At 31.8% G+C, this 14,320-nt stretch overlaps 1 long non-coding RNA gene and 1 pseudogene across 2 annotated transcripts in view; one reads left to right on the top strand and one right to left on the bottom strand.

Annotated features, from left to right (window-relative positions):
* The window catches only part of LOC144850830 (uncharacterized), a 62,341-nt pseudogene that overhangs the window by 13,706 nt on the left and 34,315 nt on the right, over positions 1–14,320 (bottom strand). The window contains exon 3 of the transcript XR_013614122.1: positions 9,419–9,641. The product of XR_013614122.1 is annotated as an uncharacterized LOC144850830 (transcript). The remainder of the gene's footprint in view (positions 1–9,418; positions 9,642–14,320) is intronic.
* Positions 1–14,320, top strand: part of LOC144850874 (uncharacterized) — a 30,436-nt gene that overhangs the window by 10,309 nt on the left and 5,807 nt on the right. The gene's annotated exons all lie outside the window — the stretch shown is intronic.

The following is a 14,320-nucleotide window of genomic DNA, read 5'->3' as shown; positions in this document are numbered from 1 at the left end:
AAGAAAATGAAAGGATATAGAATGACTGTTAACATTTATATTAAACTCAATAATTTATCAATCATTGTTACTAATGGGATTATGATCTAGCATATCATAATTTCTACACATCATAAATTATCTTGACTGTTTCGGATAATTATTAAGGTCTGTCTTTGTCTATAGACTGAGCATGAATCCAAACCTAATCATTTATATAGCCATCAATCCATCATCCTAATCTCTTCAGTGAACAACCAATGAGAAAGCCTCATTAAACACAGCCATGGTCAAGGCCTACGAATTCTTGCAGAAACTGGCTAATTACGTTTGCTCATAACATTTGATTTGTACACTGTCAAACCATATGCTGTATGATGAATGCGTACAGATGAACTGCCCTCAATGTTGGTTAACTCTCAGTATAATAGTACTAATAATTAACTTCTTATTGCGATAACTAAATATCATATTAAACATTTATTTAACATTATTTTGAAAGAAATTTATTAAACTATCATTCTTAATGTTTGAAATAGTAGGTACAGCTTACAGAAAACAATTTTACTAAAAAATCAATCATCGTTATTAATGTTTTTCAGGTGAATATTGTCGATTATTTCATAAAAAGAGACAAGAAACATCTGTCAGGGGTAATAAAGGACCCAAGATGTTTACAAACCAACGAGACATTTGATTAAAGAGATTATGGGCAGGTGACATTTTAAAACTAGAATGTTCACAACTTTGTCCAGGTTTACCTAAAAGCAGTTATCAATGTTTAATCCTTGTTTGATCATTTCTAGTTCTAGAAAAATTGTTTATATTATATTGATATAATTGTAAATAACATAACTAAAATTTAACACTTCTCTTGTTTTAAATTGTGGATCACTGATTTATAGTCGTAAGAATTAAAGTTGTTCAAGAAAGGGAAGTAAGTGACTGATGGACTGGGAGGGAGATGTCAACAGGCAGAGTCAGTTGTATTTCAAAGAAATAGGTTATTAGTATTAGCATACTTCATATGTATTTTAATGATATTCTTGTAATGTTGGGAACATTTTATAAATAATTCATTTACGATAGACAGAGGTTTAGTAATTAATCAATGTGTGTTGACAGTTAAAAATTGGTCAGATTGAAGTCTGACCAACTGACCAACCGTCTGACAGCCTTGCAATTCCTGAATGATTTAGCTTGACCAGTTCAATTGTGGATACATGATAATTTCAGTAAAAAAGATTGATAACCGCATGAAACAGCACATCAAACTGGTAAAATTGCATTGCGAAAATAACGATTAAAAACACCAAAACGATCTCTCTGCAACTTTTAGCTGCAACACAAATGTGACCCGATCTGGCAAAACCCTACTTTTGTCGGAAATATTCATTTTGTATTTTTTTATATATTTGGATTATTTGAATCATAAGCTTTGTAGTGGTGTTTATTTCATAAAAATTGAGTAAATATTTAAAGAGTTATTACATTTTACAAACTTACAAATCATTCAATTAGTTTACGAGAAAATCGCGTTTGAAGTTTGCAATGAAATTCTTTTTGATACGCGCTGAAAACTAACTCCGTAGCAACGCGGTATTTTGGTCTAAGGCACAATGACGTCATACCAGGAAGTGTGTGCGATATAATAGCAGTGTTATGCGCGATTTGAACGATTTGCGCAATTTAAAATTGCGCAAAGAATTTCTTGCGCAATTTGAATTGAAACATCTGTTTCAAATTGCGCAAGCAACGTATTAAATTGCGCAAGTAATCTGCAAATTGCGCAAGGTTTTTCGACAGATTGTGAAATCATGCACACCCATATTTTTATAGTAATTTCTAAGAATGATTAAAAATTAAAGATAATATCGCATTTCCTTGTTTTAATAGTGAAAATGTTGTTATTGTTAGCATACCAACGAAGACCCGACAAAGGAAAACGAAGCGGTGGTGTTCCCCCGGCGGGCGGCTATACTACTCTAGCCTACGTACTCCTACTGGCTATGTTTTGATAGCAAGTCTAAACGTTGGTGGCGGTAGACTATGTTGCGTATCAGAGCCATATATATGGCTCTGTTGCGTATTACTGCCTTAATTTTTACATTTATTTTGATTTATTTCAAGTTACAAGAGTGATAATATTATTTAATTGTGTATGCCATTTATGTTGTGTATTATACACATGGTATCTTCGCATTTATTATGTTTCATTTTGAGTTATTAGTTTTCAATAAATTATTATTGTTAACCAATCGTCGACGTTAGCACGCATTCTGGTAGAATTCTGTTGCGCAATTTGACAATTTTACAAATTGTGCAGCGCAATTTGAAATTGCGCAAGGATTTTCTTGCGCAATTTGAAATTGCGCAAGTTGATTGCGCAATTTGAAATTGCGCAAAGAATTCCTTGCGCAATTTTAAATTGCGCAAAGAATTCTTGCGCAATTTGAAATTGCGCAAGGATTTTCTTGCGCAATTTTAAATTGCGCAAATCGTTCAAATCGCGCATCGCGTGCACATCATAATAGTCAATTTGACGGATTTCAGACGCCGTTTTAACCTTTTTAGTCACTCGAATTAACTATTTTGCACTATTGAAAAACAGCATTATAACGTCAAGCTTATTTGAACTGGTTTCGGAGGTGTTTACGATATCAACAGCGAAAAACCAAGCAGGCCTAGCTAGGCCTATTCAGATTTTCGCCGTCATCGCCTGTAAGACCTACTGATGAGTGTTCATCAGGCCGTGTATGGCAGCGGTGCATCGACATTGGGGCTGGCGTTAGTAGTAAACTAGCCTAGACAAGTTTGGCGCCTTGCAGAGTCACAGCTTGCTAGCTACTTACATTGTATTGACGATTTAATACATTTGTTTGTTTTATAACTTGGAAGATTCGCTGTAATGTTTGGACTTGAATCCAATGAGTTTAAAAAACATTTAAGATGAAAGGACTGGACAATAAATTAAATAAATAATTAAGAGCCGATTGGATATATAAAATGTATAAAGAAAATTATTTATTGGCAATAAAGCTAGGCCCAGTAGTAGTAGGCCTACAACCATAATAAAATTAAGGCCTATAGCCCAAAAAAATATAGAAAATACAATTGAATTTATGACTGAATTGTTTTTGACTTGTCTATTTTACTATGGAATAAACAAATACAGGCTACAGCTATTGCAGAACACTTTACTTTGAATATTAAAATCGTTTTTATTCCAATTACGACATGCTCTGTGTAAAATGAAAATAACCTCACAAAAATGTAAACAACTTTTTATTTCCGCGCGTAGAGCGTATAACATCTAGCGCGTTGACCAATAACGTTTGTTATTGCGATGATGCGCCATAGCAACACACGCAGTTCGCTGTTCCAGAAACTTCGAAGAACCGAATTTTCTGAAATTATGTCATAGTAAATCAAAGTTTTCATTGGTTCCTTCTTCAAACTCCGCCCTAAAACTTCCATATTTGGAATGTCAAATGGATGAGCTTTATTTTGATGTGTGACCTTTCAACATTGTGCAGCGAACTGGCGATCAAAATGTCGTCAAACTCTGCAACTTTCAACTGAATTTACGCAAAATTTTAGCGTAGATCGTGAATAAATTGTTAGGCTTGAGGAAAATACATGTTTTTAAAACTCTCTTTTTTTATAATTTTAATTAAATTTCGGGAGTTTAAATCAGGTAGACGTATTCTTAAATAGTGAAATATTTCGAAAATGCAAAAACATGTAATCTGCCAGGGTAGTCGATTTGGACGTATTTTGACTGATTACGTGAATTTTGAATTGCCGACAAAGAGAGGGTTTTGCGAGATCGGGTCACAAATAATGTTGATTTTGTGACATAAGCAAACATTTTTCATTAGTTGTATATAATATTTTTTACATAATGTGAACAATCTGTTAAACTTTCTAGAAAATTTTAAAAACATAATTATAGAGTTCACTTATTGACACTATGCAATACTGATTAATAGAAGATATTAGCTTTCTTTCTGCCTTAGGAAGCGGTCTAACATTACTACCATAGCTATTAGCAATGGTAAATAATAGCTTTCATAATGCAAGTCCAAGAGCCAATTGCTCTACATTTTGTGTTTAATAGAAAAATTTTCCTGCGGCATATTGATTTGTGTAATTGAGTGCATTTATATCTATCAACATATTATATGTCTTGCTTTCATAAAAAATTCAAAATATTGATGTTTAGTCTAGAATTGTATTCTTGTTTTACACAATCTTTGAAAGTGGATCAGGTAATTGACAATTTATATACAGTGATTTGTAAATGGATTTAAGAAACATATTCATTCATAAGCGAATAGAAAACGAGAAAGAATATATTAAACAAAACTACAGTTATTTGCATTTATTCCATCTAAAGTCTATCACATATAAATGGATATAATAAATTGGGTTTAATTCACTTACTCTGATGGAATGTAATTAGATTTAAAGGCTCCAGAGTATTATATTATATAGGTTGAAAATGATGAAGTATGAATTAATTCTGAAGCAGAATATAGTTAAATATAATGAATGTTTATGAGTTGAATGGAGATTATTTCATGAGTTGAAAGATTGAATTTTTTCAGAACCAAGTTAAATAATGCATTTAGGTTTTCAGATGTAAAAGTTTAACCATTAAATATAACGTTTGTAGAACTAATACTAGGTCTACTGAAAGACAGTGGTTTGAAATTAACCAATCAGATAGCAAAGATACACTCAGGTATGTTTAATAGTAAACAAACAATATATTGATACCAATATTGATAGAAGCAATATTCTGCCATGTTTACTGTATATAAGAAAGTAAAAACAATTTTCTTAGCCTATACATGATTTTGACATAGGCTAAATCTGTGTAAGTTGTTGTTACCAGGGGTACTGTAAGTCATAAAGCACCGTTCTTTTGGAGACAAAACTTTATCTAAGATCAAAAGTTAATTCATTGTTTTATGGTAATATTGTTTATAGCCTAGGGTATGTTATAAAATAATTTGACAACAAATCTGAATAGTTTTTTTCTATTGATCAAAAATCTAAACAATTAATTGTCTATATTAAAATGAAAACCAAAAAGTATCGGTACTTGATAATGAGTAAACACATAATGCTGTAACACAAAGTTTTTGCCAACAATAATCTATTTTTTAAACTAAATAGTTTATATGATTTAAGATAACAATTATCTATCTTTATTGGGTTATTTAAAACCGTACCCATAAACCCCCATGTGCACTCCTTCACAATTCTTATTATTTATCACTAAAAGTTCCCAAAAAACATCTTAAGCATAAGCTTCGTGGCCATAAGAGAAAAAATTGCCAGGTTTTCTCATGTTGATTGCTGTCAACCAACAATGCTGCAGATGATAGCTAAAGTACCAGATCAAGAAACATCATCATTCATTTTAGTTTGAAGTCACATAACAAGTTGGTTTGTAAGTGTTTGCAAAATGAAATTACACAGACCGACAGTGGTGTTGGAAGTCTATGAGTGCCACTTATCTGTATAAACCGACAATAGCTATTTCTCCTTGAAGAGTAAGATATAACTCGAAAAGTTGCCCACCCCTCTCCACAAATGGTATAGTCCATGAATTATGCCTCAAGTAGTATCCTCCCCACAAACCAGCAACTATACAACGTCAGGCTAGGTATATAGCTAGCATACGATGTTCGTACGTTACCGATGTTTACCAGCTAGGCCTACAATACCAAGCCTAGCTAGGCTAGGCCTAAAGACCGTCCACGAGAGGTCATTCGCCGCGAGCTACTTAGGTAGTTCATTGTTTCTCACTTTTTATCATAATTTACCATAAAACGTACATTTAAGACAAGGAATGACCTGGTTTAATGTTTTTAATACATATGTATTATTTTTACAAAACGTCACAAATTGTAAGGAAGGGGTCTTTAAGGAGTGTATGAATGCCTAAAAAAGGCTTGTTAAATAATTGCATAAACTTGTTTAAAGAATAAACGAAATGTAGCCTACTGTAGTTACTACAGTAGTAGAACAGAATTAGAAGAAGTTAATAGATTACAGTATTGGCAAATGGTAAACTGGTATTTGCATTTGTATGGTGTTTTGATATTGTAATGTGTGCACCGCCCTCGTGGCTGATAGCCACTGATGTAATAGTGTATTTTTCCAAATAAATTATTATTAAATACTGTATACTGTATTTATTTGTTTATGCACTTTTTAAAGTGTCTATTTATAGAAATAAATCAAGATTTTTATTTTCAATTAAAGCATCATTATTGATGATGAGGTAATCGAATGTTGTTAGAATTACAGGTAGAAAATAATGTAAAATTTGTCTAAATATTGCATCCTATCACTATAGAATAAGAAGAAGACGACTGGCATTTTCTGGACACTGAAATTATTTCAGATGTTCTGCTGTGGCAGCCAAAACATGGGCTTGCAAAACAAGGAAGGCCAGCACTTACATACATTGATACATACTGAGTGAAGCTGTGGCTTGGTGGTTATGATGCTTGGCTACCAATCTAAGGGTCCTGGGTTCAAGTCCCGTCACATGTCAGGATTTTTTCTAAGGACCAAATTACAACTCCACTCCCAAAGACTTGTAATAAGACTTTGTTTATGTAGAGCATCTTGTGTTTGTCTTGTGAACCTCTGAGGGTCCCTAATGATCAGCAATTGCTGGATGGATCACCCTCATTAAATATGGGGGTAAAAAAAAAAAAAAAAAAAAAAAAAAAAAATTGATGTACTAGAGGCGGATACTGGTATGCAGAGAGAGAGGAACTGCATGTCACAATGTCAGATAGGAAGTTATGGAGGAATCTAGTTATACTGTATAAGTTTGGGCATGTCCCTGACTAAGTAAGTAAGTATCGCTATAGGTGTTTATATTTATTACTTTATACGTCAGTGTATGTATTTAATAGTTGATTATAATATTAATTATATATGAAATATGTATCATTACAGTATGTATTGCAGTCAATTAGAGGAACTATCTGGGTTTTTTTATATTTAAATTAAAGTAATTGTAATATTCTAAAATAAGCACATTCCTATAATAACAAATTCAAATATGATTAATTCATTTAATTAAGTAATTTTAATAATGAATTAACATATTTGTATAATGAAACGATGACTAAGAGGTGAATGGATTAGTGAGTCACATGTCATTAACCCTATGCTAATCCTAATCAATCAACAGTAATCTGTATGGCTTTTTATGTTCCTCAACCTTAATCCTCAAGAGTATGGCTTACAAATCCCTCAACCTACTACGACCATCTATCATCAGCGATGCTACTTAGTTGAAATAAATGCGTATGTACGTGCAACCCTATTACGTTATACGCTTCTCTAGGCTGGATTAAGTACCGCTTTAATCATTCTCCCAAATGACAACCAAAAACCACTTTTACCATGACGATAAAGTGATTTTATTTTTAAAATATTACTTTCTATATCATATTTATATAGATTTTAAAACATCCTGTTCATATTCCATAAATTTTGAGTGAAAATTAACGCATAAATTCCAGAAAGATCGTAACATCGAAAACGTACTAACATTCCTGCTTCTCATCTAGGCATCATTCATAGATGCATCGATAAAGAAAGCCTATCTGATGGTTCACCAAACTATAGAATGGTTCACCAAACTATAGAATGGTTCACCAAACTATAGAATGGTTCACCAAACTATAGAATGGTTCACCAAACTATAGAATGGTTCACCAAACTATAGAATGGTTCACCAAACTATAGAATGGTTCACCAAACTATAGAATGGTTCACCAAACTATAGAATGGTTCACCAAACTATAGAATGGTTCACCAAACTATAGAATGGTTCACCAAACTATAGAATGGTTCACCAAACTATAGAATGGTTCACCAAACTATAGAATGGTTCACCAAACTATAAAATGGTTCACCAAACTATAGAATGGTTCACCAAACTATAGAATGGTTCACCAAACTATAGAATGGTTCACCAAACTATAGAATGGTTCACCAAACTATAGAATGGTTCACCAAACTATAGAATGGTTCACCAAACTATAGAATGGTTCACCAAACTATAGAATGGTTCACCAAACTATAGAATGGTTCACCAAACTATAGAATGGTTCACCAAACTATAGAATGGTTCACCAAACTATAGAATGGTTCACCAAACTATAGAATGGTTCACCAAACTATAGAATGGTTCACCAAACTATAGAATGGTTCACCAAACTATAGAATGGTTCACCAAACTATAGAATGGTTCACCAAACTATAGAATGGTTCACCAAACTATAGAATGGTTCACCAAACTATAGAATGGTTCACCAAACTATAGAATGGTTCACCAAACTATAGAATGGTTCACCAAACTATAGAATGGTTCACCAAACTATAGAATGGTTCACCAAACTATAGAATGGTTCACCAAACTATAGAATGGTTCACCAAACTATAGAATGGTTCACCAAACTATAGAATGGTTCACCAAACTATAGAATGGTTCACCAAACTATAGAATGGTTCACCAAACTATAGAATGGTTCACCAAACTATAGAATGGTTCCAAGACACGACTATCCTTCAACTTTAGTATTGTAATATGTTGATGAATTTTATGATGATGAGTTGATGATATATTTATATAGACATATTACACAAACATAAGTATATTAAAAAAAAACTGTATAGATATTATAAGGAAGAAAAGCAAAGGCATTATAGAGCAGCTTTTCTGGAATATATAATACCAAGTATATTAATTATTAAATTTCAGGAAATCTTGTCAGAGGTATCAAACTAAATTAATTAAATTTGGTAAAATAGTATTGGGAATCAATGAGGCAAAATAATTTTATTTCTAAGCTAGCGTACAACATATATTATATTGAATTCCTTGAGTCGAATATTTATATTGGTTATGCTTATATAACTCATAAATATTATACTGGCAACAGTGATACATATTTATATTACACGAGCCGTAACTTGCATAAACACTATAATTTATTTATTACAGATCACGTCTACAAATATCTATTAAAGCACTCTTAATATCTCAAACTGTATACATGATGAGATCCTAGTTTCTTTAGCTGTAATTTAATCCTGTTTTTACATAAACATTCTGTTTACAACACTATCAGTAAATTTAAATTGCAGCGAGAAGTGGAACGACATTTCTGATAGTGTTTTGTTAAGAGCCTCGAGGAGACAAACATGTTTTTTAATTAAATGTAGAAAATCTATGTTGTAGAGGACGAGTGCATCATATCAAACACACAAGTAAAGCATTTCATGATTACATATCTCTGTGCACAATAAAACATACAGCAATTCATCTATAAAATATAATAAATGAATAATAGCTAGAGATAACAATTAATGCAAAGTAATCAATTCTAATTTATACCTGAATCGCATACGAACTGTCTGCAGGAATTATCGCTGAATGTGATTATAACGCCATGTTTCTTCACGTTTGATGGAAGCCGAGCGACCCTGATCACATGATCCAAGATGATGATCTTGTGGTAACCACGGTGATTTGCACACCGCTCATCCATGAACTTTTCTAGTCTCTTTGGTCCAGCACTTGAGGCCTTTTTGAAAACTATCCATCTTTTCTGCCACACCTAAAATAATAATATTTTATTTATGAATAGGTTTGATGAATTAATTATTTTCTTGGAATAATACTAATAAAAAATAAAGAATATTTTAATATTCTACACGACAGATAGATAGATATAAATCAAAGAGTTGCATAGGCAGGGCATAAAAAAAAATCAAGATCAAATAAGTTAAAACTGCCTCAATATAATTATTTTTACAACATGTTTCGGGCATAGCCCATCATCAGGTGAAGAGAATTGTAACAAAGGATAACATAAGTCACAAAATTACATAATAAAACAAATCAGCTAATCAAAGATGTTAACAAACAAATAGAATCGAATATCTATCTAGAGATCGATATATCTAATTTTTCATAATAAAAAGATTCTATAGTGGATTAACTATTGAAATACATATATTTTAATAAAAGATGAAATTTAAATGAATAAAAACACAAACACATACAGAGAGCACTAATCAACACAAGTTGTAAAATGAATTTTAACGTGTTGCTATGATTAGAACGATAATAATTATCAAGGACATGACACAAATTTGATTTGTTACAAAAATCAGTCACAAATGCTAATCAAGTAATAAAAGGCAAGTAAACTAACACCGGAAACAACCCAACGAGAGCAAAACACAATCCAACTTGTGTATCCCATAACTATTGTACCGTATAAACAATACAACTCAAATAATTATCCGAATTATTTGTCCTAATCTGTCAAAATGAACGTGATGCCCTAAAGGCAAGTTTCCTTCCCATTTGTTCTGCTTTGGAATGTTCATTCATGCCGCATGCTGAAAAGGGAACAGGAGAAAATTATAAGGGCTTAATATTATGGATAAATGAAGGCTAATTTGAGTTGGTTGATCAAAACTTGCGCAAATTGCCTGATTGAACCCATTCAATGCAAAATCTTGCTTGGTAGTTAATAAGCTATTAGGGGGAAATTACCTGGGAAGAATAAGCTAAGCCTTGGTTTGGGTAATTACTAGTCTCTTGATATTTTTCATTCATACAGAGTGTAATTAGGTACTCCTTTAAAGTATCTCTTTTAGGATTAATGAAGGTTGTATTATGAGAAAATGTGAGTGTATACAAAAAGAATTATTTACTAGAATTCACAATTACCATTTACCAAAAAACATAGCAAGGGGAAAGAGGTATGATGAAAAATCTAATGGGATGGGAAGATTAAAAAACACAAATTTATGTTTATGAACAAAAATTATAAAAAACGTAAAATGCACAATTACGGAAACTTGTCAATGAAGATGTTATTTTACAAGTTTGAAGGGATGGAATAATAATAATAATAAATACCACAGAGAGCAATGGTAGAAGGGGTAATATAATTATCATAGTCTAAGGAAAACATTGAGATGTTTAAAGGTTTAATCAAAATGAAATTGTTACACCTCATGTGCACTTTAAAGAGCCTAGTACACTTTTCGAGACAAGTAGGGGGTTACTACTACTAGTACACACATTCACTGTCACTCACAGCCACTGATCATAACTCTGGGAGACCAGTCTTCAACTGAAGAGGTCACCCAGTATAAATAAATGCTGCATTTTTATGCTCAAAATTATATTTTAAAAAATCATAATTAAAAGCATTTTCCTATTTGGCACAACTTATTAGATATTTTTCCTTATTTTCTTCTTTCTACAACAGCAACCACTCCGCTAGGCCTATGGACATCATTAGTTAAAATAGAACATTTTTTCAATCAATTTTTGTGTAGTAACAATTAATAGACTGAAATATGTAGTAACCTATAGTAGTTAAACTATTAATTCTGAACAACCTCAGTTGGTTAAAATTTAATTATTTCAAGAAGGTAATTTGTTTTTCATTTGATACGAGACATGAAAATAGAGCTAAATTGGGTGTATAAATGCGGTATAAAGCAAGGACATACACAGGATGCTATTCATAAACTTCAAATTTACAAACTTAATCTTTCAAATACTAAAATATGTAAACTTTTTATGATAGTTAAATAACCAAATTAAAAACATGCTAAAATAATTGGTAAATAATTTTTTGCATGCACTATTTTATAATGTAATTATATTAAACAATTCATATAATAATCATTAATAGCCAATAGGCACCCCTCTTATTCATGCGATTATATTTGCAATTATATTGGTTGGAAGACCTGTTTGCCGCCGTCTTTGCAATAAAGTGTTTAAGATTAACAGCGAAAAGGGCTTGTTTTTCTTACCGCTAGAGTAAGCAATAAAACCAATGAGGTGAACAGATTAGCCCAGGTTAGTAATAAGCTAGCATTTTAGGAACCATTGGCTCTCAGACGCATAACAATTAGAGAATTATAGGTATAATATTCATAACATAACACCTCATACCCGCAAGTACATTCAAAAGTTGTCAATGCGGTGATATTAATGGAGAATTTGATCACAAATAGTCATGTTAAGGAGCATGCAATGGGCAAACTATAATCACTCTATATAAAGTCATAAAATGGATTGCTAGACGATTAACAGTTATAATATGGATAATAAGTAATGTAATGATCATGATGGAATATATGTAAAAATTCATGACATCTCTATTTACACATTATGTACATTATATTGTAGTTGGAGACGAGATAGATGATTGTAAATTCATGAATAAATTAATAATTTACATTTTTCTGTTTCTTGATTTATGCCTTTATATAGATATAGAGGATACACAATCAAGAATATATTTTTGTTTCTACTTTTAAACAAACTTAACTTTATAAAGATAGGGTTGCTTAGATTTTGTTTTGTTTTTGAGTGGAACAGATTTATTATTCAGATGGTTAGGAAGGAGTTAATGTTGATTATTTAGGGATTATGTTTATATATTGGCTTTAAAATCATCAATTCAATTCAATTCATCTTTATTGGTCTAATTCAAATAAATCAGAAACATATATAATGGCTGCAGATATAAAATTAAAATTAATTCAAATATCAGAACGTAATGGTTAAAACAGTTGAGACATTTATAACAATCAAGACTTTGTAATCTGTTTTTTATAGTAGGAATTCTAAAGTAACATGAATGTTAGATATTTTTGCCTATAGTTTGTTCTCACCATGATGGTAATTCATGTTGTAACCATCATGCAGAGCACGCAGCCTTACGCCTTATTAACACCAGCTTCGTTTCGTATCCTCATGACCTTATCAAAACATCGTTAAATTGGGTGATAATAGAGCTAAGCCTCTCAGCATCAAACCAGTCCACTACCACTGATAAGTAGATGAGCTAGTAGTATATGATAGTAAAGATGTGGAATTAGAATCAGGATCAAAGATGATTTTATCAGACACACACACACATATTTCCCACGAAACAGGTGTGAAGTCAAATATGGTTAATAATAATTTCTCTTTTGCTGCAAGGTAAAAATAACTTTTAAACCAACTGCTATCTATCGCAATCTACAGTAGGTATGACATTTGTTCTTCTTCACATCAATAATTTCAAAAATAAATTTCCAATCCGATTACAATGTATGAAATAAGATATAATAAATAAAGATTTTACAAGAAAAGTAAAATAGTCTTTTTTTATCTGTTACCTTACATTAATTAGATCAAATAATTTATGTTTTGCCTTCTTTAGTACCTAGGCAAATAAAATGTAGGGGAGGGGGTTGGAGCATCTTCTGACATACTTTTTTAAATCGTGAATTAATAAGGTAAAAAATAAAAATATTTATGTCGCAACATTAATAAAAATATGTATTTACATTTCTGAATTGTTTTCTGATTACTTTCATTATATAGAACTTACTAATAATTATCAAGTCATTAAAAATAAAGCTTTTCATTTGCATTTCTTTCAAATTAAACATAAACATCATCAAATACACATTTTATTTCTATTTCCATCCATATCCCCATGAATCAGACAGTGATTTCAAACCGAACCCTTGTAGATCATTTGAGTGTGCATAGCAAGGTCTTATTCTAACAAGACAAACAATTCAGACACTATGATGTAGCACTGCTGGCACTCCACTACTTCCAAACATCATACGCATCCTGAAGGCTACAGCCGAGAGCTCCCACATCGCACCCATCAAATTTCCATTTCTCTTTCAATTGTTATTTTACAATTTACTGTCAAATACACTACTATAGTTGATTACATACCACCATTTTAAACAACCCCACGCTGGCATCTCAATCCCCTAAGAATTCTAATTAACAAATTAGACAGACAATATACCAATGCAACCTGTTAATTGCATGCTTGCATAATAACATCTTACAGATTTATCTCGGCCATTGTCAATTGTTAATGCATTACAGTCACGGCTAAAGTACTTTACAAAGTGCATCTTCAATGAAATGATGAAAAGGTATAAATGCTCTCATTATTCAAGTACTATTCCTATATTATTGGTTAAAATAGCTGATACAATATAACACAATACAGGGCCGTACGCAGGATTTTATTTGGGTGGGTGCGGATTAATATATTTTGGACCATTTTCATAATATTGAGTACTTATTTATTTTGCAATTTGGGGGGGGGGGTGGTTATGACCCCCCTGCATACGGCCCTGCAATACGAACGCTTCTTTATTCTAGCTTTTTGTTATTATAGAATCTAAACTATAATAATTCTATCATAATATATAGTACTACTGTAGAAGACTGTAAAGTCTA

The sequence above is a fragment of the Antedon bifida genome, chromosome 8 (assembly GCF_963402885.1).
Source record: "Antedon bifida chromosome 8, ecAntBifi1.1, whole genome shotgun sequence".
Lineage (NCBI taxonomy): Eukaryota > Metazoa > Echinodermata > Crinoidea > Comatulida > Antedonidae > Antedon > Antedon bifida.
This window is presented reverse-complemented; position numbering and strand designations above follow the sequence as displayed.